Source organism: Triticum dicoccoides, chromosome 3B (assembly GCF_002162155.2).
Source record: "Triticum dicoccoides isolate Atlit2015 ecotype Zavitan chromosome 3B, WEW_v2.0, whole genome shotgun sequence".
Classification (NCBI taxonomy): Eukaryota; Viridiplantae; Streptophyta; class Magnoliopsida; order Poales; family Poaceae; genus Triticum; species Triticum dicoccoides.
The window spans coordinates 272,686,237-272,711,272 of NC_041385.1; positions in this window are offsets into that span (position 1 = coordinate 272,686,237).

The following is a 25,036-nucleotide window of genomic DNA, read 5'->3' on the forward strand; positions in this document are numbered from 1 at the left end:
CTAGTTGAACAGTAGCCGTTGGAGGGCTAGATGAACAGTAGCCCGTGGAGGGGTGGTTGAACAGGAGCCCGTGGAGAGGGCTGGTTGAACAGTAGCCGGTGGAGTAGCACGCGGTGGCGGCTGGATGAACAGGAGCCCGTGGATGAACAATCGCATGTGGAGGCCGGAGGAGGTCGACGGTGGATGAATAGTAGCCCGTGGAGGGCAGAGGAAGTCGACTGTGGAGATGAACACTATCCCGTGGAGTCCCGTTTTGCGGTACGCCACACCCCTCCCGATCAACAGGAGCCCCTTTTCGACCGTAGCACTGGAACACAAGTCCATTTCCTTCGTTTTGCGATACACCACACCCCTCCCGATCAACAGGACCCCGTTTCGACCGTAGGAGGTCCAACACAACTCTGTTTCCTCCGTTTTGCAGTACGCCAGACCCCTCCCGATGAACACGATCCCGTTTCGAACGTGGCCGGTGGAACACAAGGTCGTTTCCTCCGTTCTGCGGTATGCTAGGCCTCGTTTCCATTGGAAGTTCTGTCCAAGCCCTCCCGATGAACACGACGACGCATTCTGTTCCGACCCAGCCGGTTGGCTTTCCATGAACACGACGACGACGTTGTTTCTCCATTCCGACCCAGCCATGTACACGAGCCCTGGCCGTACATATGCGCGAGTAGGCATTCAAGACCCCGCCCGTATGTACGTACGTGGCCGTATTTACTTTCTTGCACCCTGGCCGCTGTACGTATGTGTACATGCTACATGCGCGCCTCTACTACAACACGTGCGCGCCTCTACATCGGCCAGTATGTACGTACATGTTCGCGACCAGAATGACAATGCTACATACGCTTCGACCAGGTGGGTCCCGACTTTCAGGCACTTCCTTGCGTGCGAAGATGTAGCTGGTGGGTCCCAGCAGTCAGGGGGGTGAATCATTTTTTTGCCTAGACGCACTTCCTTGCGTGCGAAGATGTAGCTGGTGGGTCCCAGCAGTCAGGGTGGAAAAGTTTTTTCGCGAAATACAGTGGCCTGTCTGGTGGGTTCCCGCTGTCTGGTGGAGGAATAATTATATTTGCGCGTAATAAGGAGGCACTTCCTTGCGGCTGCCGTGGACCCAACTATCAACCTCTCCATGTACAATACTCTTCCGATGGAAGACGGTCGTTGGCCATATTGACCATGCTGCGCCGAGAGCACCACGGCGGTGGACGACGGTGAGGCCTAGGAAGGGGACGACGTGGAGCCAGGGAAGACGCGACAGTGGAAGCCCGCGCTGAGAGGACTACGAGGGTTCACTGGTTTGGCTGTGGTGTGAGGCTGCCGTCGCTGCAGAATAATAGGGGGTGTGGGTGAGTAGAGGGATGGCCTAGCCAGCGGTGGGAGTAGTAGGGGCAGTGAGGTCTCCGCGGCATCATAGACGGCCATGGGAGGCAGGAGCATGCGGCACGGCCAGTGCTGATTTGGGCGGCTAGAGCAAGAAGACTAGAGGTTGAAGAAGCACTATGGCCGTTGGATGGACATCGTAAGGTCACTATAGCTAGAGTCGTTTATATTGACTAAGTTGACAACGCCCTTGGTACGCGTCAAGTTAGTAGGCCCACAGCCCAGCCTCCGAAACGGTGCGTTCCAGATGTCAGGGGGAGGAATCTTTTTTGGGCGGCAGAAGCAAGAATATCCGAGATTGAAGAAGAAGCATGACATCCCTTGGATGGACATCCAACGGCCACAGCTGCTAGAACCATGTGTTGTTGACAAAGCCTTGCATACGCGTCAACTTAGTTTTTTTAGAAGGCCCAGAAGTGTGTGGCAGAGAACATGGCCCATTTGCAATTTGTAAGAATGTATAGCCCATTTTTTAATTCTAATGGAATTTACTACTACCCATTTACAGTTTGTTAAAAGTACAGCCCATTTTCTAGCTAGGACAACGATTAATAATTTCAACCAACCACTCAAAACAGAATTCAAAAAAAAATCCCACATTTTGATGGGATCCGAAATATTTTTATCCGAAATTTCTAGTCAGATTAAATATAATTTCAAAATAAAGTTGTATTACGTTAAAATCCAATGAAATATTGCGCGCGCGAAAAGTAATGAAATTAAAATTTTCAAATTCCAATAATAATATAATTTTTAAACTCATTACGCGTTTGATGCATTTTTTTGTAGTTATTGCCTAGTTATTATAATTACATCCCATTTATTATTTCTTAAAGTCCATTTTCTTGTAAAGCCTAATGCCTACCTCCTAGGAAAGTTTGCAGCCCAGCGGGGCGGAGAATAACAAGTTGACCCAGATATTGTGTACAACTGTCGGCCCAGTTGCATTGTTGATGTTGAAAAAAGGCCTATGTAGTACAATACAACCTAACATGGCTACTCAGCCCACATTCAGCGACGCCGGAAAGGCCCAAACAAGGCTTCTGTACAACTTTTTGAAGTCACTGAGCTGAATTAATAAAGAAAAAAGTTAGATTACAGCGGAACCTAATTAAAAGTTGTCACGAGCAAAGAAATAATTCAACGGGTCCGACTTGTGTGTGTGTGCATGTGTGTGTGTGTGTGAGAGAGAGAGAGAGAGAGAGACCCATCGGTCGATGCTCGTAAATACATCTTTCAGCCATATGCATAGCTGATGCTCAGTAAAAACTTATATAGTTGACACAATCATATAGAACATCATAGCACACTGAACTCGCATACAAAAATTTCACGCAGACGGCACAATCAGGATGGAAGCAGTGGATCACTACGGGTTGGGTTATGTTGAAACCAACGAACTTGTACATAACAGTTCATCATCTTTATCAATGACGGGGAAATATCTTGAATGTTGTGCAAAGAAAACAGACAAACAACACAATAAGTTTTGCTAGCACATTAAGTTGACGTACAACCCTTTCTAAAAAAAGTTCAGGTACAAAATTAGAACAGGTCACAATCAAATGTACTAGCACATCAATACTTCACACCCATAGCTCGGATTTAACTAGTTTCTGACAAGATTCAGTTGTTACATCAAATTAGAGCACATCCAGGCAGCTATCCCTGCCTCTTCTCCCAAAGAAGCAGTGGCCTCCGCCGTGCGATGGAGTAGGCCCTGTGCCATCCATTGTTCCGAGCAACACGGGGAAAGTCTGACGTTGACTCCTGTAATGGACATCGTCGACAGACCCTGGCACCAGCAGCAGCGGCAGGACTTCGCTTGATGGATTGACCACTTCTTTGACATGCACGAACACTCGATATAGGTACATCCCTAACGTGGTCCGCGGCGGCCTTGGTGGCGACGAATAGTACAACCATGGTTCCCGCATCGGTATCTCGACACCAATCACCTTCGGTATGGTGGACGACTTCTTCATCCATGCCATAACCGCCAGAGCCCAGTTGTCTGGAGGAACAAACATACTTACGAGCTCACCTCCAAGGTCGTTGATAAGCTCATTCATGGACTCGCAGTTCCAAGCACGTCGAGGCATGCCGTGGAAGGTAAGCTTTGTTAAAAACTCAAGCTCAGAGGGCACCGAGCCCCATCCTGGGTGCCACCGATCAAAGCTCACCAACACGCCATCGTAGAACAAACGCCGAGAAGATTCAAACACACGACTGCAGTCGAAAGTTGTCTAGAACATGACGAAGAAATCAGCTGGTGGCGGACAGACTTCGACGAGCAAGTCACTTATTTGGATGCCGTGTGCAATGCCAAGAGCTTTGACAAAGTCGTCCGGCGAGACGGGAGGCCGGTCGCCGTTGATGGTTACCATCAGCACTTTGTCGGCAAACTGGTCGTCAAGCGCCGCCATGCCACTGTTGAACGACATCACGCAAGGACGACGGCAAGACGGACCTCAGGATCTCTGGCTCGGAGATCCGCGTTGACCGGCGACATGATAGTGTGCTTGAGTATATGGAGTACAGGAGGGGGATTTGGGGGAAGTGGAGTAGGAATCGAGATTCCAGAGGTGGGGGAGGGGCGGGAGATTGGGGATGAAAAGGTAGCATGAATTTCGAACACGCCCCAATATGCTTGTCACACCCTGATTTTCATGTCACAACACTTAAGCTAATAAATCATGATAAAATATGGTTTGACAAAAACTTTTTAGTGTTTTGGTCCTTGCTTGATTTGATTTTGTATGTTGGTTGCAAGTGCTCTAAAAATCAAATAAATCCTCCAACTCTTATACTCCTTCTCCTTGATCCAAAACTTCTGCCCAATGATTATGCCATGTGTATAGTACAGTATAGAATTTTCTTACAAAAATAATTTGGCCAAAAAGTATTTTCTAATTTAGTTTTCCAAAAACCCCTGAATTGAGATTTGCACTACAAGTACTTTATTTGGGGTATGAAAAATCTTTCAAAGAGTATGTTTGACTCCTATTAGGTATAGTACTCCCAAAAACCACAAAAATATACTTTAAAAAGTTATTTTGATATTTTATTTAAAGGGTTTTTCTTTAGGCCAGAAATGCTCTTTAATAGGTTAAAATTATTTTTAATGCTTAAAAATACTTGTGAAAATTTAGGGGAACTTAGTGGACATATATTGTCCATATATAAGAGTTTCAACACATGGTCATGTTCATAATATTGGTCAAATCTCTCAAAAACCCCTTCTGGATATTTCAAGCTTATGAAATATTTACAAAGGAAATATTATCTAAAAATTCCAAGAAAATTCTAGAATGTCACAAATTCCCTATTTGGTGATCTTGCCAAGTCTCATGTCTAGGATAACACGATAACATCATCAAATCCCCTCAAAACAATTTCTGTCCATTTTCAAATTTGAGCAACTTTGCATTGCCAAACATGTCCAAATGATCTCACACTTGGTGCACATGCTCATATGGTTTAAATATTCATCTAGAACAAATGGCACAAGTTTTTGATCAAGATAACTTGATCAAAGTGCCCCAAAACCCTCTCTGACCAGATCCAAATTTTAACAACTTTACATTGCCAAGTGTCTCCTTTTGATCTGATTGTTTGTGGACATGTTCAAATCCCCAAATGATGAGACTACACAAAGTTGTGCATCAAGGAGAAAATATTTGCATGAATAAATCTTGGAAAATCCATTTTTGTTGATTTCTAGGGTTTAGCAAAGTTACACTGGCAACTTTATTCAAATAGACTCAAAATGGGTGAAAAACCTCAATTCTATATTCCATTTGATCATGTTAATTCTCATGGCAATTGGAATTCATTTGCTTGCCCAAATTAACATCAAACACTTCGTGTCATTTTGCTAAAACCATCATTTTGCCACCTTTCACTATTCTCCTTTGCTTCCACTTTTTACCACAGATCATCATAAACCTCTTGTACCTCCATTAGCATCCAATCCTTCCCATCTCAATAATTGAGGGGTGAAACCCCCACTTTTCACCTCTGGACATCAACAATTCTTCTCTTTCTCATCCTCCTTAATACTCCAAATAAACTCCAGGGCATCCAATGCCCCTCCCTGCATTGTTTACTTGCTTCTAGACAAGATGTACACAGGTGGCCATGACCAAGGCACTTAAACAATGCCCTGGCATGCCATACGCGTGCTCTAGAGCGCGCTACAATACGCTGAGGCACTGTAGCCGCTCTCTGCACAACGCCTCCGATGACCTTGGCTCTCCCCCACGCGCCAGCAGGACCACCCCGGTGTTCGCAACACGGCACGCTGCCAGCCCCCTCCTTCCTTTCTCTCCCCTGCCCGTCCCACGCATGGACAGAGCGCGTCCCAGCTCCGCCACTCTCTTCTCGAGCATGGGTCCCCCCCCTCCCGAGCTCGCTTCCGTTCCTCCTCTACCTCCCCAACACCATGCACCATCCCCACAAGCGCCGCAGAGCTCTCCTTGCTCGCTCCCTTGGCCACTAGAGCCATCGCCGAGGCCGCCCATGCGCCCCATCCATGGTGCACCATCACCCCTCCATATAGAGCGACCCTTGAGATCTCTCTGGCCTCTCCTGGACCCTCCTCTCTCCCGTTCACCTCCCCGACCTACCCACTCCTCCTCCCATGCCCTCCCTGCACCTCCATCACCGGAGTGACGCCCTCGGCCTCCGCCTAAATTAGCGGCGCCGAGAGCCCCTCCTCTCCACGACTTAGCTCCGGATCATCACTATGACCACCACAGAGATAACATGCGCTCCTTCTGCTCTTCCGGACAGCCGTAGCATCGACCTCCTCCTCACTAGGACTCCGGCTGCCGCGCCCAACGTCTCTCCCTTTCCCGAGCTCATCCATGTCAGATGGAAGCATTCCTACTCCCTCGTAAGGGAGGCGCGTCGTTTATATTGATTGTGGGCAGGAATAGCCTCTGCCGTGGCTTACAAGTCTTCACCGATCGCTAGGATGCGGTGGTTACAGGATTGATAGGATAGATACGTACGGGAGAAGGAGAAGGAGTTTGTTGAGATTACGATAGAATTCTAACACCCTCCCTTAATCTCAACTATCCTACATTAAGATTCTTCTTGAATTCTTCAAATAACTTGACTGGCAAAGCTTTAGTGAAACCATCTGCCACTTGGTCTCTTGAAGGAATAAACCATATGTCCAGCTTCTTCTCTGCAACTCTTTCTCGTACAAAATGAAAATCAATTTCTATGTGTTTGGTTCTACCATGAAACACTGGATTTGCAGAGAGATATGTAGCTCCCAAATTGTCACACCACAAGCAAGACACACGATGTTGTTTAATCCCCATTTCATTGAGCAATGATTCTACCCAGATGATCTCAGCAGTAGCATTTGCTAGTGACTTGTATTCAACTTCTGTACTTGACCTGGATATTGTGGCTTGTTTTCTAGCACTCCAAGAAATAAGATTAGCACCAAAGAAAACAGCAAAACCTCCAGTTGATCTTCTATCATCACTACACCCTGCCCAATCAACATCAGAAAATGCACTAACAAGGGTCGAGGTGGAATGCCTGAACTGAAGGCCTAAGTTCATAGTGTGCTTGATATATCGTACAATTCTTTTAACAGCTATCCAATGTACAGTAGTAGGTGCATGGAGATACTGACAAACCTTGTTAACAGCAAAGGATATATCTGGTCTTGACAGTGTAAGATACTGTAGGGATCCTACTGCACTTCTGTACTTTGTACTCTCTTCTTCCTTAAGTGGCTCACTTTCAAAGGCTGAAAGTTTTTCTGAAGAAGACAATGGTGTGGGTGAGGGCTTACAGTCCTTCATCCCCATACGAGCTAGAAGTTCAGTGGCATATTTTTCTTGATTTAGTATTATGCCATCTTGAATCTTCTTAACTTCAATGCCTAGGAAGAAGTGCAAATCACCAAGATCCTTCAAAGCAAACTCTGAACTTAGATCATGCAAGAGAGCATTAGTAGCACCCTATGAAGAACTTGCAACTATAATATCATCAACATATATCAAGACAAATATAGTTGTGTTTGCTTTGTTGTAGATAAAGAGAGATGTGTCAGCTTTGGATGCAACAAAACCAAGGTGCCTTAGCTGAGAGCTCAACCTTGAGTACCATGCTCTTGGCGCTTGTTTCAAGCCATATAGTGCCTTGTCAAGTTTACACACATAGTGAGGTGTCTTCTTGTTCTCATACCCAGGTGGTTGTCTCATGTAAACCTCCTCTTCCAGAACACCATGCAAAAACGCGTTCTGAACATCTAGCTATCTCAAGCTCCATCCCCTGGAAACAACAATAGCTAACACAAGCCTAATAGTTGCAGCCTTAACAATAGGACTAAATGTGTCTTCATAGTCTAAACCATAATGTTGTTTAAAACCTTTTGCAACTAAACGTGCTTTATACCTGTCAATTGTGCCATCTTCCCTTTTTTTTTATTCTGTAGACCCACTTACAGTCAATAATGTTTTTACCTTGTTTTTCAGGTACAAGATGCCAAGTCTTGTTCCTCATCGGAGCTGAGTACTCCTCATCCATTGCACTTTTCCATCTTGGATCCCCTAGTGCACCTTACAACCGTGTTGGTTCTCTTGTGAGACACAACATACCATATCTTATAGTGCCGTCAGATCTAACCTTTGGGTTTAGTATACCTTTCTGAAGCCGAGTTGTGACACGTGAAACTGTTTATTGAGGCTGATTCCGTCGTGTAGCAGTCTGTGGCACAAAGGTTGATGCAGTAGGACTAGCCGTAGAGGATCTTGGAGACTCAGATCCACTTTCCACAGCGAATCCCGATCCAGACCGTGTAGCCTGCTGTGTGTGCAATCCACTAGAGGCAGCCGCCGCAGAAGATCTCGCGCTGCCAGCCGGCACATGCGTGTGAGATCCCGATTTGGATCCTCCTGACGCTGTTGACCCGACGGGCCCGCACGTGGGACGCGGTGCGGGACGAGACGTCTCGTCTGGTTGGGGTGACGCGTCGCCTTCCAACTAGCGTGGACCCGCGCGTGGGCTTCTGCATGGCGCGCGATCCGGTGCAGATCTGCACGCCCGATCCGAGGCTGCCTGACGCACATGAGTGCCAGGTGAGGCGGGATCTGCTTCGTGCTCTGCGCCTATTCCGTCTTCTTCTGGCACATGCAATACCAGATCATTTTCTTCAAAATTTTGATCATTTGATGCACCGATTTCTGCTGCATGATCCTGCATGTGAAGAGGCATAGTTCCACTAGTATAATCATCAGTTGGTTTAGTACAATTATCGCCCCCATGATCAATATTTTGGAGATGTGGTGGAAGAAGAAGTATCTCTTTCTTGAGGAGTGCTCCGGCATTAGGATGAAGGGATTCAAAGGCATAGATGGATTCATCAAATACGACGTCTCGAGAGATATAAACCCTACCAGTGGACACATCAAGACATTTAACTCCATTGTGAATTGGACTATACCCAAAAAATACACACTTCTTGGATCAAAAAGCAAGCTTGCGTGTATAATATGGGCGAAGGTTGGGCCAACAAGCACAACCAAACACACGAAGTGATTTGTAGTCAGGAGTAGTACCAAAAAGATGTGTGATGGGAGTCTCAAATTTGATGACTTTACTAGGAAGCAAATTGATGAGATATGTAGCAGTTAAAAATGCTTCATCCCAGAACTTTAGTGGCATGGATGCGTTTGCGAGTAGAGCTAACCCTACGTCAACAACATGGCGATGCTTTCTTTCAGCCGAGCCATTCTGTTGGTGTGCATGAGGGCACGACACATGGTGTGAGATGCCAAGTTCTTGGAAAAAAAGATTGAGTTTCTTGTATTCACCTCCCCAGTCGGTTTGCATGGCAATGATTTTAGTGTTTAGTTTTTGCTCAACAAGATTCTGAAAATTCTTGAAAACTTGAAACACTTCAGATCGTTTCTTGAGAAGATAGATCCATGTAAATTTGCTACAGTCATCAATGAAACTAACATAGTACGAGTGTCTACCAACAGAAGTAGGGGCTGGCCCCCAATCATCAGAAAACACAAGTTGCAAGGGTGCAGTTGAAACACTGAAAGAAATAGGATATGGCAACTTATGACTTTTAGCTTGTTGGCATGGATCACAAACAGACTCAATACTAGACTCCTGAGAGTGGGGAAGTTTATTCTTGCTAAGAACGAGTTTAACAATAGATGATGAACGATGGCCTAATCTACTATGCCACTTTGCTGAAGAAGGCTTGGCAGCAACAAAGGCTTGTTTATTTGATGGTGATGACGAAGATATAAGTGGGTAGAGACCTCCCACAAACTTGCCCCTAAGAAGCACTCTCCTCATGTCCAAGTCCTTTACCAAAAAGAAATAAGGATAGAATTCAATAAGAACACGATTATCAAGAGTAAATCTATGAATTGAAAGAAGATTTTTCGATGTTGTAGGAACAAATAAGACTAGTTTTAGATGCAAATTTTTCATGGGGTTTTTGACAATTGAACTACCAACGTGAGTGTTTTTCATACCAAAACCACTTGCAGTATGCACTTGGTCATGTCCACGATACTTGTCTCTGATCGTTAGCTTCTCGAGCTCCCCTGTGATGTGGTTTGTGGCGCCGGTATCTGCATACCAGTTTGTGTCGACGCCGTAGGAGTTGGTAACCATGTTGGTCCCCTTATCCTCATGCTCATCTTCATCATCATATCGATGCCAACAATCACGAGCACCTCCTGGATGGTGCTTGTAACAAATTTGGCACTCTGGGTAGTCTCGCACCTGATGCTGACGTTGTTGCTGTGGGCGACCGCGATCACCTCCGCCGCCGCCGTTTCCACCAGATGGCGTTGGAGAGGGGCGCCTGCCTCGACTGCAGCCCCTGCTGTTGCTGCGCCCGCGACCTCTATTGTAGACACGCCCGCGCCCCCTGTAAGCTAGGTTCGCCGAGGTCTTGAAGCATGTGTCAGGACCGTCGCCGAGCATCTCCACACGCTGATCAAACGCTGCAATTTGGGTGACTAAATCATCTACTGAAATTTGGTTTTTGACTGCACCAATGGCTGCCACGGTCATAATCTCTGTCGAGGCCGGCAAGCACGTAGTCCACCATCTTTGGGTCTGAGACGGGGTGACCTGCCGCTGCGAGCTCATCCCCCAGGTTCTTCATCCTGGAGATGTAGGCGCTGCTGGACATGGATCCTTTCTTTGTGTTGGTGATGGCGATCCGTAGGTTGGTGATGTGCGACTGGGACTGCGAGGCGAACAGGGTGGTGATGGCAGTCCAAAGATTGAACGTCGTCTCCTTGCTCGCAACTTGGGCGAGGATCTCCATTGATAGAGAATTCAGGATATGGCTTAGGACTTGCTGGTCCTTTGATATCCACTGTGCTTACAGGGGATTGGGTGCTGCGGCGGTAGTTTTGTCCGCCTGCTGCTGCTGCACCGTCTTCGGTGGCGCTGTATCTGATCCGTCCAGGAGGCCGGTGACCTGCGCTCCTCGCAGGCCCGGCATGACCTGTGCCTTCCATAGGATGAAGTTGGTCTTGGTGAGCTTCTCAGATGGGAGAGCACCAAGGTTGAGCGAGATGGTGGATGAGGACGACATGGCGGGGTTGATGGCGAGGGTGATCGAGGAAGGATGCTGCTGGCTAGATCGATAGGAAGAGGATGGCTCTGTATACCATGTCAGATGGAAGTGTTCCTACTCCCTCGTAAGGGAGCCGCGTCGTTTATATTGATTGTGGGCAGGAATAGCCTCTACCATGGCTTACAAGTCTTCACCGATCGCTAGGATGCGGTGGTTACGGGATTGATAGGATAGATACTTATGGGAGAAGGAGAAGGAGTTTTTTGAGATTACAATAGAATTTTATCTCTAATTCTAACAATCCGCAGGCGTAGAGCATATGGGTGGGTGCGGCTCGCCGCGCTTAACACTCTGGTGTGAAGAACACCGCCGGGGACCGCCTGGGTCGCCAGCACGGTCGACGGCCGATCCCCTCTTCCTCTGCTTCGGTCGCAGGCAGGAGGAGGAAGACGACCGCCCCGCCAGCTGGTAGGGGCCCCACTTGCCAGCAACAGACCGCCCGGGCCCACGAAGACATATTGCGTCAAAGCAGCCTTCGATGTAGCCTCCCAGCGGGCGTGCGAGAGAGGCTGGGCTAGGCCCAGTGCGCTGCCCCGCTATGTCTCGCTCAGTGCACGCTGCTGCTTCCCTAGGTCCAGCCCATTTAGGTAAAAACCTTTTCTTTTTCTTTTTTGTAATATTGTAAAATCCATAATCAATTCATTAGGCCTCCCAATTTGATGATTCAAATTTCTAGTGGTTCCTAAATTCATGATTTATCACATGGTGCTATTTGCACATTTTTCCAGAGACATTTACTTCACAAATATTTATGAAAATCTCATCTTTCCATTTCTGTGATAAATTTTAGAAAATCACAGAGAGCCTATTTTTGATCCAAATGTCATGATTCAAATTCCTAGATACTTATACGTTGAAAACTTAGTTTTTGAACATATTTCCCATTACTTTCAGTGCCACATAAAATATTGGTCCATTTCTCCGTGTATAACCAACTTTGCAAATTCATAGAAAAATCATTTGAACTCCAAATCCAGTGAAACCAACTCCTAGGTGCTTCTAAAATCATTCCTTGTTAAATGGGTGTCTTTGATCATTTTTAAAAATAATATTTCTGTACACTTCTTGCAAATCCACAAACCCCTTAATTCCATCATATTGAAATGTTCAGAGATATCCATAGATCAAATCCCAATGAAACCACTTTGGTCATTCCTCATATGACCAAAGGTATCCTAGAAAAGTCCAACTTGCATTTTTAGAGCACTTTTATTTTTGCCTGGCTGTGTTGCTTATTGTGATTGTTTCTAGCGTTAGTTGACGAAGTAAACGGAGTATTTGGAGAAGGACCAGAAGATTTCAAGCCTCTGATGAACCAGGCAGGCAACCCTTTGACCATGATAAACCCTTTTAAATCATAATAGCATTTCTTCCCGTTATTGTTGAATGCATGGCAACCTTGCTAGGCTGCCTTCGTAGCATACCCCGTTGACACTTTGCATTATTCATGACTCTATCCTTGTTCAGAGTTGTGTTGCTGGGTTGTGGAAACATGCTATAGTAGTTGGCCATGCAAAATGGGTTAGGGTTATGCATGAATAGAAACAAGTTTGGTTTGACATACTTGCAAATAGCCCTAGTGGGTGCCACTAATGCCCCTGGGAAAAGATGATGAACTAGGTCACTACTTGGTGGAGAAGTTGTGTACCGAAGCAAGTGAATAAGTGTTGTTTACAAAGACGGATTAGATTTAAGATTTGTCGACCGTCCCAACCAAACATGCGCAACCACTCTACCCCTTATGGGACGGGGCATTATTGATTACCTAGTCCGATACTGTTGGGGAACGTTGCAGAAAATTAAATTTTCCTACGGTTTCACCAAGATCCATCTATGAGTTCATCTAAGCAACGAGTCAAGGGAGTGAGTTTGCATCTACATACCACTTGTAGATCGCATGCGGAAGCGTTCAAGGGGATGGTGATGATGGAGTCGTACTCGACGTGATTCGGATCACCGATGACCAAGTGCTGAACGGACAGCACCTCCGCGTTCAACACACGTATGGTACGGGCGACGTCTCCTCCGTCTTGATCCAGCAAGGAGGAAGGAGAGGTTGAGGAAGACAGCTCCAACGGCAGCACGACGGTGTGGTGTTGTTGGTGCAGCAGTACTCCGACAGGGCTTCGCCAAGCACGTACGGAGGAGGAGAGGTGTTGGGGAGGGGAGGGGCTGCGCCTTGAGTTGTGTACAGCAGCCCTCCCCTCACCCCTCTATATATAGGAGGAGAGGGGCAAGGGGGCCGGCCCTCTAGGGGAAACCCTAGAGGGGGGCGGCGGCCAAAGGGAGAGGGAAAAGGGTGGCTTGCCCCCCAAGCTAGGGGGGCGCCCCCTTTAGGGTTTCCCCTCCCCTTGCCCTAGCCGCATGGGCCTAGGTGGGGAGGCGCGCCCAGCCCACTAGGGGGTGGCTCCCTCTCCCACACAACCCATGTGGCCCCCCGAGAGGGGTGGCCCCACCCGGTGGACCCCCGGAACCCTTCCGGTGGCCCCGGTACAATACCGGTATGCCACCGAAACTTTCCGGTGTCCGTTTAACCACTTTCCTTATATAAATCTTTACCTCCGGACCATTCCGGAACTCCTCGTGACGTCCAGGATCTCATCCGGGACTCCGAACAACATTCGGTAATCACATACTTGTTTTCCTGATAACCCTAGCGTCACCGAACCTTAAGTGTGTAGACCCTACGGGTTCGGGAGACATGCAGACATGACCGAGACGACCTCAGGTCAGTAACCAACAGTGGGATCTGGATACCCATGTTGGCTCCCACATGCTCCTCGATGTTGTCATCGGATGAACCACGATGTCGAGGATTCGATCAAACCCCGTATGCAATTCCCTTTGTCAATCGGTACGTTACATGCCCGAGACTCGATCGTCGGTATCCCGATACCTCGTTCAGTCTCATTACCGGCAAGTCACTTTACTCATACCGTAATGCATGATCCCGTGACCAAACACTTGGTCACCTTGAGCTCATTATGATGATGCATTACCGAGTGGGCCCAGAGATACCTCTCCGTCATACGGAGTGACAAATCCCAGTCTCGATCCGTGTCAACCCAACGGACACTTTCGGAGATACCTGTAATGCACCTTTATAGTCACCCAGTTACGTTGTGACATTTGGTACACCCAAAGCACTCCTACGGTATCCGAGAGTTACACGATCTCATGGTCTAAGGAAGAGATACTTGACATTGGAAAAGCTCTAGCAAACGAACTAACCGACCTTTGTGCTATGCTTAGGATTGGGTCTTGTCCATCACGTCATTCTCCTAATGACGTGATCCCGTTGTCAATGACATCTGATGTCCATAGTCTGGAAACCACGACTATCTGTTGACCAACGAGCTAGTCAACTAGAGGCTCACTAGGGACATGTTATGGTCTATGTATTCACACGTGTATTACGATTTCCGGATAATACAGTTATAGCATGAATAAAAGACAATTATCACGAACAAGGAAATATAATAATAATGCTTTTATTATTGCCTCTAGGGCATATTTCCAACAGTCTCCCACTTGCACTAGAGTCAATAATCCAGTTACATTGTGATGAATCGAACACCCATAGAGTTCTGGTGTTGATCATGTTTTTCTCGCGAGAGAGGTTTAGTCAGCGGATCTGCTACATTCAGATCCATATGTACTTTGCAAATATCTATGTCTCCATCTTGAACATTTTCACGGATGGAGTTGAAATGACGCTTGATGTGCCTGGTCTTCTTGTGAAACCTGGGCTCCTTGGCAAGGGCAATAGCTCCAGTGTTGTCACAGAAAAGTTTGATCGGCCCCGACGCATTGGGTATGACTCCTAGGTCGGTGATGAACTCCTTCACCCAGATTGCTTCATGCGCTGCCTTCGAGGCTGCCATGTATTCCGCTTCACATGAAGATCCCGCCACGACGCTCTGCTTGCAGCTGCACCAGCTTACTGCTCCACCATTCAACATATACACGTATCCGGTTTGTGACTTAGAGTCATCCAGATCTGTGTCGAAGCTAGTGTCGACGTAACCCTTTACGACGAGCTCTTCGTCACCTCCATAAACGAGAAACATGTCCTTCGTCCTTTTCAGGTACTTTAGGATATTCTTGACCGCTGTCCAGTGTTCCTTGCCGGGATTACTTTGGTATCTTCCTACCAAACTTACGGCAAGGTTTACATCAAGTCTGGTACACAGCATGGCATACATAATAGATCCTATGGCTGAAGCATAGGGGATGACGCTCATCTCTTATTTATCTTTTGCCGTGGTCGGGCATTGAGCCGAGCTCAATCTCACACCTTGCAATACAGGCAAGAACCCCTTCTTAGACTGATCCATTTTGAACTTCTTCAAAATCTTATCAAGGTATGTGCTTTGTGAAAGACCTATGAGGCATCTCGATCTATTTCTATAGATCTTGATGCCTAATATATAAGCAGCTTCTCCAAGGTCCTTCATTGAAAAACACTTATTCAAGTAGGCCTTAATGCTGTCCAAGAATTCTATATCATTTCCCATCAGGAGTATGTCATCTACATATAATATGAGAAATGCTACAGAGCTCCCACTCACTTTCTTGTAAACGCAGGCTTCTCCATAAGTCTGCATAAACCCAAACGCTTTGATCATCTCATCAAAGCGAATGTTCCAACTCCGAGATGCTTGCACCAGCCCATAAATGGATCGCTGGAGCTTGCATACTTTGTTAGCATTCTTAGGATCGACAAAACCCTCCGGCTGCATCATATACAGTTCTTCCTTAAGATGCCCGTTAAGGAATGCTGTTTGGACGTCCATCTGCCATATCTCATAATCATAGTATGCGGCAATTGCTAACATGATTCGGACGGACTTAAGCTTCGCTACGGGAGAGAAAGTCTCATCATAGTCAATCCCTTGAGCTTTCTAGATGGTGACATTACCATCCGCGTCCGTCTTCTTCTTAAAGATCCATTTGTTTTCTATCGCTCGCCGATCATCGGGCAAGTCAGTCAAAGTCCATACTTTGTTTTCATACATGGATTCTATCTCGGATTTCATGGCTCCAAGCCATTTGTTGGAATCTGGGCCCGCCATCGCTTCTTCATAGTTCGAAGGTTCACCGTTGTCTAACAACATGATTTCCAGGACAGGGTTGCCGTACCACTCTGGTGCGGAACGTGTCCTTGTGGACCTACGAAGTTCAGTAGCAACTTGATCCGAAGTACCTTGATCATCATCATTATTTTCCTCTTCAGTTGGTGTAGGCATCACAGGAACATCTTCCTGAGCTGCACTACTGTCCCGCTCAAGAGGTAGTACTTCATCGAGTTCTACTTTCCTCCCACTTACTTCTTTCGAGAGAAACTCTTTTTCCAGAAAGGATCCGTTCTTGGCAACAAAGATCTTGCCCTCGGATCTTAAGTAGAAGGTATACCCAATGGTTTCTTTAGGGTATCCTATGAAGACGCATTTTTCCGACTTGGGTTCAAGCTTTTCAGGTTGAAGTTTCTTGACATAAGCATCGCATCCCCAAACTTTTAGAAACGACAGCTTAGGTTTCTTCCCAAACCATAATTCATACGGTGTCGTCTCAACGGATTTAGACGGTGCCCTATTTAAAGTGAATGTAGCTGTCTCTAGAGCGTATCCCCAAAATGATAGCGGTAAATCGGTAAGAGACATCATAGACCGCACCATATCCAATAGAGTGCGATTACGACGTTCGGACACACCGTTACGCTGAGGTGTTCCAGCCGGCGTGAGTTGTGAAACGATTCCACATTTCTTTAAGTGTGTACCAAATTCGTGACTTAAGTATTCTCCTCCACGATCTGATCGTAAGAATTTTATCTTTCGGTCACGTTGATTCTCTACTCCATTCTGAAATTCCTTGAACTTTTCAAAGGTCTCAGACTTGTGTTTCATCAAGTAGACATACCCATATCTACTCAAGTCATCTGTGAGAGTGAGAACATAACGATATCCTCCGCGAGCCTCAACACTCATTGGACCGCACACATCGGTATGTATGATTTCCAACAAGTTGGTTGCTCGCTCCATTGTTCCGGAGAACGGAGTCTTGGTCATCTTGCCCATGAGGCATGGTTCGCATGTGTCAAATGATTCATAATCAAGAGACTCTAAAAGTCCATCAGCATGGAGCTTCTTCATGCGCTTGACACCAATGTGACCAAGGCGGCAGTGCCACAAGTATGTGGGACTATCGTTATCAACTTTACATCTTTTGGTATTCACGCTATGAATATGTGTAACACTACGTTCGAGATTCATTAAGAATAAACCATTGACCATCGGAGCATGACCATAAAACATATCTCTCATATAAATCGAACAACCATTATTCTCAGACTTAAATGAGTAGCCATCTCGTATTAAACGAGATCCAGATACAATGTTCATGCTCAAACTTGGCACCAAATAACAATTATTAAGGTTCAAAACTAATCCCGTAGGTAAATGTAGAGGTAGCGTGCCGACGGCGATCACATCGACTCTGGAACCATTCCCGACGCGCATTGTCACCTCGTCCTTCGCCAGTCTCCGCTTATTCCGCAGCTCCTGCTGTGAGTTACAAATATGAGCAACGGCACCGGTATCAAATACCCAGGAGTTACTACGAGTACTGGTAAGGTACACATCAATTACATGTATATCAAATATACCTTTAGTGTTGCCGGCCTTCTTATCCGCTAAGTATTTGGGGCAGTTCCGCTTCCAGTGACCCTTCCCCTTGCAATAAAAGCACTCAGTCTCAGGCTTGGGTCCATTCTTTGACTTCTTCCCGGCAACTGGCTTACCGGGCGCGGCAACCTCTTTGCCGTCCTTCTTGAAGTTCTTCTTACCCTTGCCCTTCTTGAACTTAGTGGTCTTATTGACCATCAACACTTGATGTTCTTTCTTGATTTCAACCTCTGCTGACTTCAGCATAGAAAATACTTCAGGAATGGTCTTTACCATCCCCTGCATATTGTAGTTCGTCACAAAGCTCTTGTAGCTTGGTGGGAGCGACTGAAGGATTCTGTCAATGACTGCCTCATCAGGGAGGTTAATATTCAGCTGGGTCATACGGTTGTGCAACCCAGACATCTTGAGTATGTGCTCACTGACAGAACTATTTTCCTCCATCTTACAACTATAGAACTTGTCGGAGATGTCATATCTCTAGACCCAGGCATGAGCTTGGAAAACTAGTTTCAGCTCCTCGAACATCTCATATGCTCCGTGATGCTCAAAACGCTTTTGGAGCCCCGGTTCTAAGCTGTAAAGCATGCCGCACTGAACGAGGGAGTAATCATAAGCACGAGACTGCCAAGCATTCATAATGTCTTGGTTCTCTAGGACGGGAGCGTCACCTAGCGGTCCTTCTAGGACATATTGTTTCCTGGCAGCTATGAGGATGATCCTCAAGTTCCGGACCCAGTCCGTATAGTTGCTGCCATCATCTTTCAGCTTGGTTTTCTCTAGGAACGCGTTGAAGTTCATGTTGACATGAGCGTTGGCCATTTGATCTACAAGACATATTTGCAAAGGTTTTAGACTAAGTTCATGAAAATTAAGTTCATCTAATCAAATTATTGAACTCCCACTCAGATTAGACATCCCTCTGGTCATCTAAGTGTTACACGATCCGAGTCGACTAGGCCGTGTCCGATCATCACGTGAGACGGACTAGTCATCGTCGGTGAACATTCTCATGTTGATCGTATCTTCCATATGACTCGTGTTCGACCTTTCGGTCTCCGTGTTCCGAGGCCATGTCTGTACATGCTAGGCTCGTCAAGTTAACCCTAAGTGTTTTGCATGTGTAAAATTGTCTTACACTCGTTGTATGTGAACGTAAGGATCTATCACACCCGATCATCACGTGGTGCTTCGAAACGACGAACTGTAGCAACGGTGCACAGTTAGGGGAGAACACTTCTTGAAATTGCTGTAAGGGATCGTCTTATTTACTACCGTCGTTCTAAGTAAACAAGATGCATAAAACATAATAAACATCACATGCAATTATATAAAGTAGTGACATGATATGGCCAATATCATATAGCTCCTTTGATCTTCATCTTCGGGGCTCCATGATCGTCTTGTCACCGGCATGACACCATGATCTCCATCATCATGATCTCCATCATCGTGTCTTCATGAATTTGTCACGCCAATGACTACTTCTACTTCTATGACTAACGCGTTTAGCAATAAAGTAAAGTAGTTTACATGGCGTTCTTCAATGACACGCAGGTCATACAAAAATAAAGACAACTCCTATGGCTCCTGCCGTTTGTCATACTCATCGACATGCAAGTCATGATTCCTATTACAAGAACATGATCTCATACATCACAATATATCATTCATCATTCATCACAACTTCTGGCCATATCACATCACATGACAATTGCTGCAAAAACAAGTTAGACGTCCTCTAATTGTTGTTGCATCTTTTACGTGGCTGCAATTGGGTTCTAGCAAGAACATTTTCTTACCTACGAATAACCACAACGTGATCTTGTCAACTTCTATTTACCCTTCATAAGGACCCTTTTCATCGAATCCACTTCAACTAAAGTGGGAGAGACAGACACCCGCCAGCCACCTTATGCAACTAGTGCATGTTAGTCGGTGGAACCGGTCTCACGTAAGCGTACGTGTAAGGTTGGTCCGGGCCGCTTCATCCCACAATACCGCTGAAGCAAGATAAGACTAGTAGCGGCAAGCAAGTTGACAAGATCTACGCCCACAACAAAATTGTGTTCTACTCGTGCAAAGAGAACTACGCATAGACCTAGCTCATGAAGCCACTGTTGGGGAACGTTGCAGAAAATTAAAATTTTCCTACGGTTTCACCAAGATCCATCTATGAGTTCATCTAAGCAACGAGTCAAGGGAGTGAGTTTGCATCTACATACCACTTGTAGATCGCGTGCGGAAGCGTTCAAGGGGATGGTGATGATGGAGTCGTACTCGACGTGATTCGGATCACCGATGACCAAGTGCTGAACGGACAGCACCTCCGCGTTCAACACACGTACGGTATGGGCGACGTCTCCTCCGTCTTGATCCAGCAAGGAGGAAGGAGAGGTTGAGGAAGACAGCTCCAACGGCAGCACGATGGCGTGGTGTTGTTGGTGCAGCAGTACTCCGACAGGGCTTCGCCAAGCACGTACGGAGGAGGAGAGGTGTTGGGGAGGGGAGGGGCTGCGCCTTGGGTTTTGTACAGCAGCCCTCCCCTCACCCCTCTATATATAGGAGGAGAGGGGCAAGGGGGCCGGCCCTCTAGGGGAAACCCTAGAGGGGGGCGGCGGCCAAAGGGAGAGGGAAAAGGGTGGGTTGCCCCCCAAGCTAGGGGGGCGCCCCCTTTAGGGTTTCCCCTCCCCTTGCCCTAGCCGCATGGGCCTAGGTGGGGAGGCGCGCCCAGCCCACTAGGGGCTGGCTCCCTCTCCCACACAACCCATGTGGCCCCCCGGGAGGGGTGGCCGCACCCGGTGGACCCCCGGAACCCTTCCGGTGGCCCCGGTACAATACCGGTATGCCACCGAAACTTTCCGGTGTCCGTTTAACCACTTTCCTTATATAAATCTTTACCTCCGGATCATTTCGGAACTCCTCGTGACGTCCGGGATCTCATCCGGGACTTCGAACAACATTCTGTAATCACATACTTGTTTTCCTGATAACCCTAACATCACCGAACCTTAAGTGTGTAGACCCTACGGGTTCGGGAGACATGCAGACATGACCGAGACGACCTCAGGTCAATAACCAACAGCGGGATCTGGATACCCATGTTGGCTCCCACATGCTCCTCGATGTTGTCATCGGATGAACCACGATGTCGAGGATTCGATCAAACCCCGTATGCAATTCCCTTTGTCAATCGGTACGTTACATGCCCGAGACTCGATCGTCGGTATCCGAATACCTCGTTCAGTCTCGTTACCGGCAAGTCACTTTACTCGTACCGTAATGCATGATCCCGTGACCAAACACTTGGTTACCTTGAGCTCATTATGATGATGCATTACCGAGTGGGCCCAGAGATACCTCTCCGTCATACGGAGTGACAAATCCCAGTCTCGATCCGTTTCAACCCAACAGACACTTTCGGAGATACCTGTAATGCACCTTTATAGTCACCCAGTTACGTTGTGACGTTTGGTACACCCAAAGCACTCCTACGGTATCCGGGAGTTACACGATCTCATGGTCTAAGGAAGAGATACTTGACATTGGAAAAGCTCTAGCAAACGAACTAACCGACCCTTGTGCTATGCTTAGGATTGGGTCTTGTCCATCACATCATTCTCCTAATGACGTGATCCCGTTGTCAATGACATCTGATGTCCATAGTCAGGAAACCACGACTATCTGTTGACCAACGAGCTAGTCAACTAGAGGCTCACTAGGGACATGTTATGGTCTATGTATTCACACGTGTATTACGATTTCCGGATAATACAGTTATAGCATGAATAAAAGACAATTATCATGAACAAGGAAATATAATAATAATGCTTTTATTATTGCCTCTAGGGCATATTTCCAACAGATACTAGCATGGTTCCCGCATTACTAGTGACAGGGGTGATATGAGGTCACTCTCGGGACGGGGTCGTACTTGGATAGGCGGCCATGACTGTTTTCACAGGGCACCGGACACATCGTTGGTCCCTGCGTGTATGTGTGATAATGAAAAGGGCAGAGTCCCAAGATCTTGATGCTTATACACATAGGCCGTGTACTAACGAGTGGACCCTATGTTAGTTTTGCGTATGGAAAGATAGTGATCGGGTGCTTACCCTGGGAACTTGAGGTACCGTGGGTCGTGGATGACACGGAAGTTCCCCGGATCTTGTGGGTAAAGTGTGCAACCTCTGCAGAGTGTATAACTATTGGAATAGCCGTGTCCACGGTCAAGGACAATTAGGTGGTGCTTCTTAGACTATGTCCATATGTTTCTAAGAAACAACACGGTTTGGTAATATTGTTGATATGATTCGTGAGGAAGTCGCGATGAGTTGAGTGTGAGTTTTTCATAACTCCTTCTCGACGTTGATGTTTGTGACCTCCTGATACTTGTCGCAGACGCATTCATGTCCTTGATAAATGTTGATCATACTTGCATGAGAAAAACTAGCTTTCCGCAAAAATGACAATTTAGCGGTAGAATCTTGTGTAGGACCTTGAGAAGAGGTGTCTAGAGGGGGGGTGATTAGACACTAAGTACCAAAGTTGCAGTTTTTAGCAATTTTAAGTTTAAGTGGAGTTTAGGCACAAATTTAACATTCACAACATATAGCAAACAAGCATGCAATGAGTATATGAGCAGCAGAAAATAAAGCATGCAACTTGCAAGAATGTAAATGGAAGGGTTTTGAAGGATTCAAACGCAATTGGAGACACAGATGTTTTTGGCGTGGTTCCAATAGGTGGTGCTATCGTACATCCACGTTGATGGAGACTTCAACCCACGAAGGGTAACGGTTGCGCGAGTCCACGGAGGGCTCCACCCAAGAAGGGTCCACGAAGTAGCAACCTTGTCTATCCCACCATGGCCGTCGCCCACGAAGGACTTGCCTCACTAGCGGTAGATCTTCACGAAGTAGGCGATCTCCTTGCCCTTACAAACTCCTTGGTTCAACTCCACAATCTTTGTCGGAGGCTCCCAAGTGACACCTAGCCAATCTAGGAGACACCACTCTCCAAGAAGTAACAAATGGTGCGTTGATGATGAAATCCTTGCTCTTGTGCTTCAAATGATAGTCTCCCCAACACTCAACTCTCTCTCATATGATTTGGATCTGGTGGAAAGAAGATTTGAGTGGAAAGCAACTTGGGGAAGGCTAGAGATCAAGATTCATATGGTAGGAATGGAATATCTTGGCCTGAACACATGAGTAGGCAGTTCTCTCTCAGAACTGGTAAGTTGGAAGTGTAGGTTTGTTCTGATGGCTCTCTCCACGAATGAAGAGCAGGTGGAGGGGTATATATAGCCTCCACACAAAATCTAACCGTTACACACAATTTACCAATCTTGGTGGGACCGAATCAACAAACTCTGTCAGACCGATTTAGTAAACCTAGTGACTGTTAGGATTTTTGGTGGGACCGAAATGCAACTCGGTGGGACCGATATGGTTATGGTTAGGGCATAACGTAATCTCGGTGAGACCGATTACGCAAACTCGGTGAGACCGATTTTGGTAATAAGCTAACCAAAGAGTTGCTCAGGCAAACTCGGTGGGACCGATTACTCAAACTCGATGGGACCGATTTTGGTATAAGTTAACCAGAGAGTTTGCATTGTAATCTCGGTAGTACCGATTGCACAAACTCAGTGAGACCGATTTTGGTTATGGACATACACAAAGAGATTGCAATCCCATCTCGGCGAGACCGAGATCCCTATCGGTGAGACCGATTTGCCTAGGGTTTGTGGCAGTGGCTATGACATCTGAACTCGGTGGCGCCGGATAGAAAGAATCGGTGTGACCGATTTTGGCTTTAGGTTTAGGTCATATGAGGATGTGAGAAAGTAGTTGAGGGTTTTGGAGCATATCACTAAGCAAATGAAGCAAGAGGCTCATTAAGCAACACCTCATCCCTCCTTGATAGTATTGGCTTTTCCTATAGACTCAATGTGATCTTGGACACTGAAATATAAAATAAAGAGTCTTAAGCTTGAAGCTTTAGCCAATCCCTTGTACTTAGCATCTTGAAGGAGTTCCACATCCTTTAGTCCATGCCACTTCATTGTTGAACTTATCTGAAATGTACTAGATAAAAGTGTTAGTCCAACGAGATATGTTGACATTAATTACCAAAACCACCTAGGGAGCAGTTGTGCTTTCAGTCTCCCCCTTTTTGGTAATTGATGACAACATACATCAAAGCTTTAGATAAGGATATAAAGAATAGCAAGTAAAGCTTTGGAAAGACATGTAACAAGCATAGGCTCCCCCTACATGTATGCAATCATGTGAAATATAGAATATAGAAGCATGTGAGAGCATAACCATGGCAGAGTAAGCAATGTGTTACATGTATCTTGGCCATATGCATCAGAGCAAAGAATATTAAAGAAAATACCTTCATGCTCATGAGTCCTTCTTGCAAACAGTATGTACATCAGCAAGAATTCCTCATACACATGATTATGATGCATATACTTACCTTGTAGTCTTGAGTTGGCTTAGGATGGAAGGAACCTGCACAAACAAGGTTAGATAACACAGGTACATCCACTAACCAGGGCAAACAGAAGAAACCACAAGAATACCAAGACTGGGATGACATGTAGAGAGTGAGTACTAAGTACCACATTGGATTAGACATGTCCCCAAGAGTAAAGATATGCAATGACTTTAAATGATTTCTTTCCCTTAGATGTCTTGCTCCCCCTAAATCTAGCATGGGATACTGGGAGAAGATAGGGAACAGAAAATCAGAGCTGAAGAATATGAATGAACAGAGCTAGTGCAAACTAATGCAAATAAGCACATATGAACATGTCTTTCCCCCAAAAAGACATGTGGCATCTCTCCTCTTGAACACCAAGCATCTGGGATCCTTGAGAAATACTTTCTACTTGAGTATTTTCTCCCCCTGGAGATCTCTCTCTCCCCCTGTGGAAGTGATATTCTCTGATGTGATCTCTCTCTAAATAATAAGCTTTGATGTGATCTCTCTCTCTCCCCCTTTGACATCAATTTCCAAGAAGGGCTTCTGGAATTTGTCGTGAATGGGTTTCATCCTTGAGTCATAGGACAAAGCATTTGTAAAAATGTGATGCTTGTAGAGGAAAAGATTCATTGAGTGGAGCTGGAATAGACGAAACACAGAATAAGTGGCAAACTGTTTTTCCTGTGATGAAATCGGTGGCACCAAGTTGTATGCTTTGGTTGTACCAAAAGAATTCGGTTGGACCGAAAATAACTAATCGGTGGAACCGAGTTCATCGCACTGAAAACACTTGTCACCTCAGCTCACTAGTCTAGTAAGATTTCACACA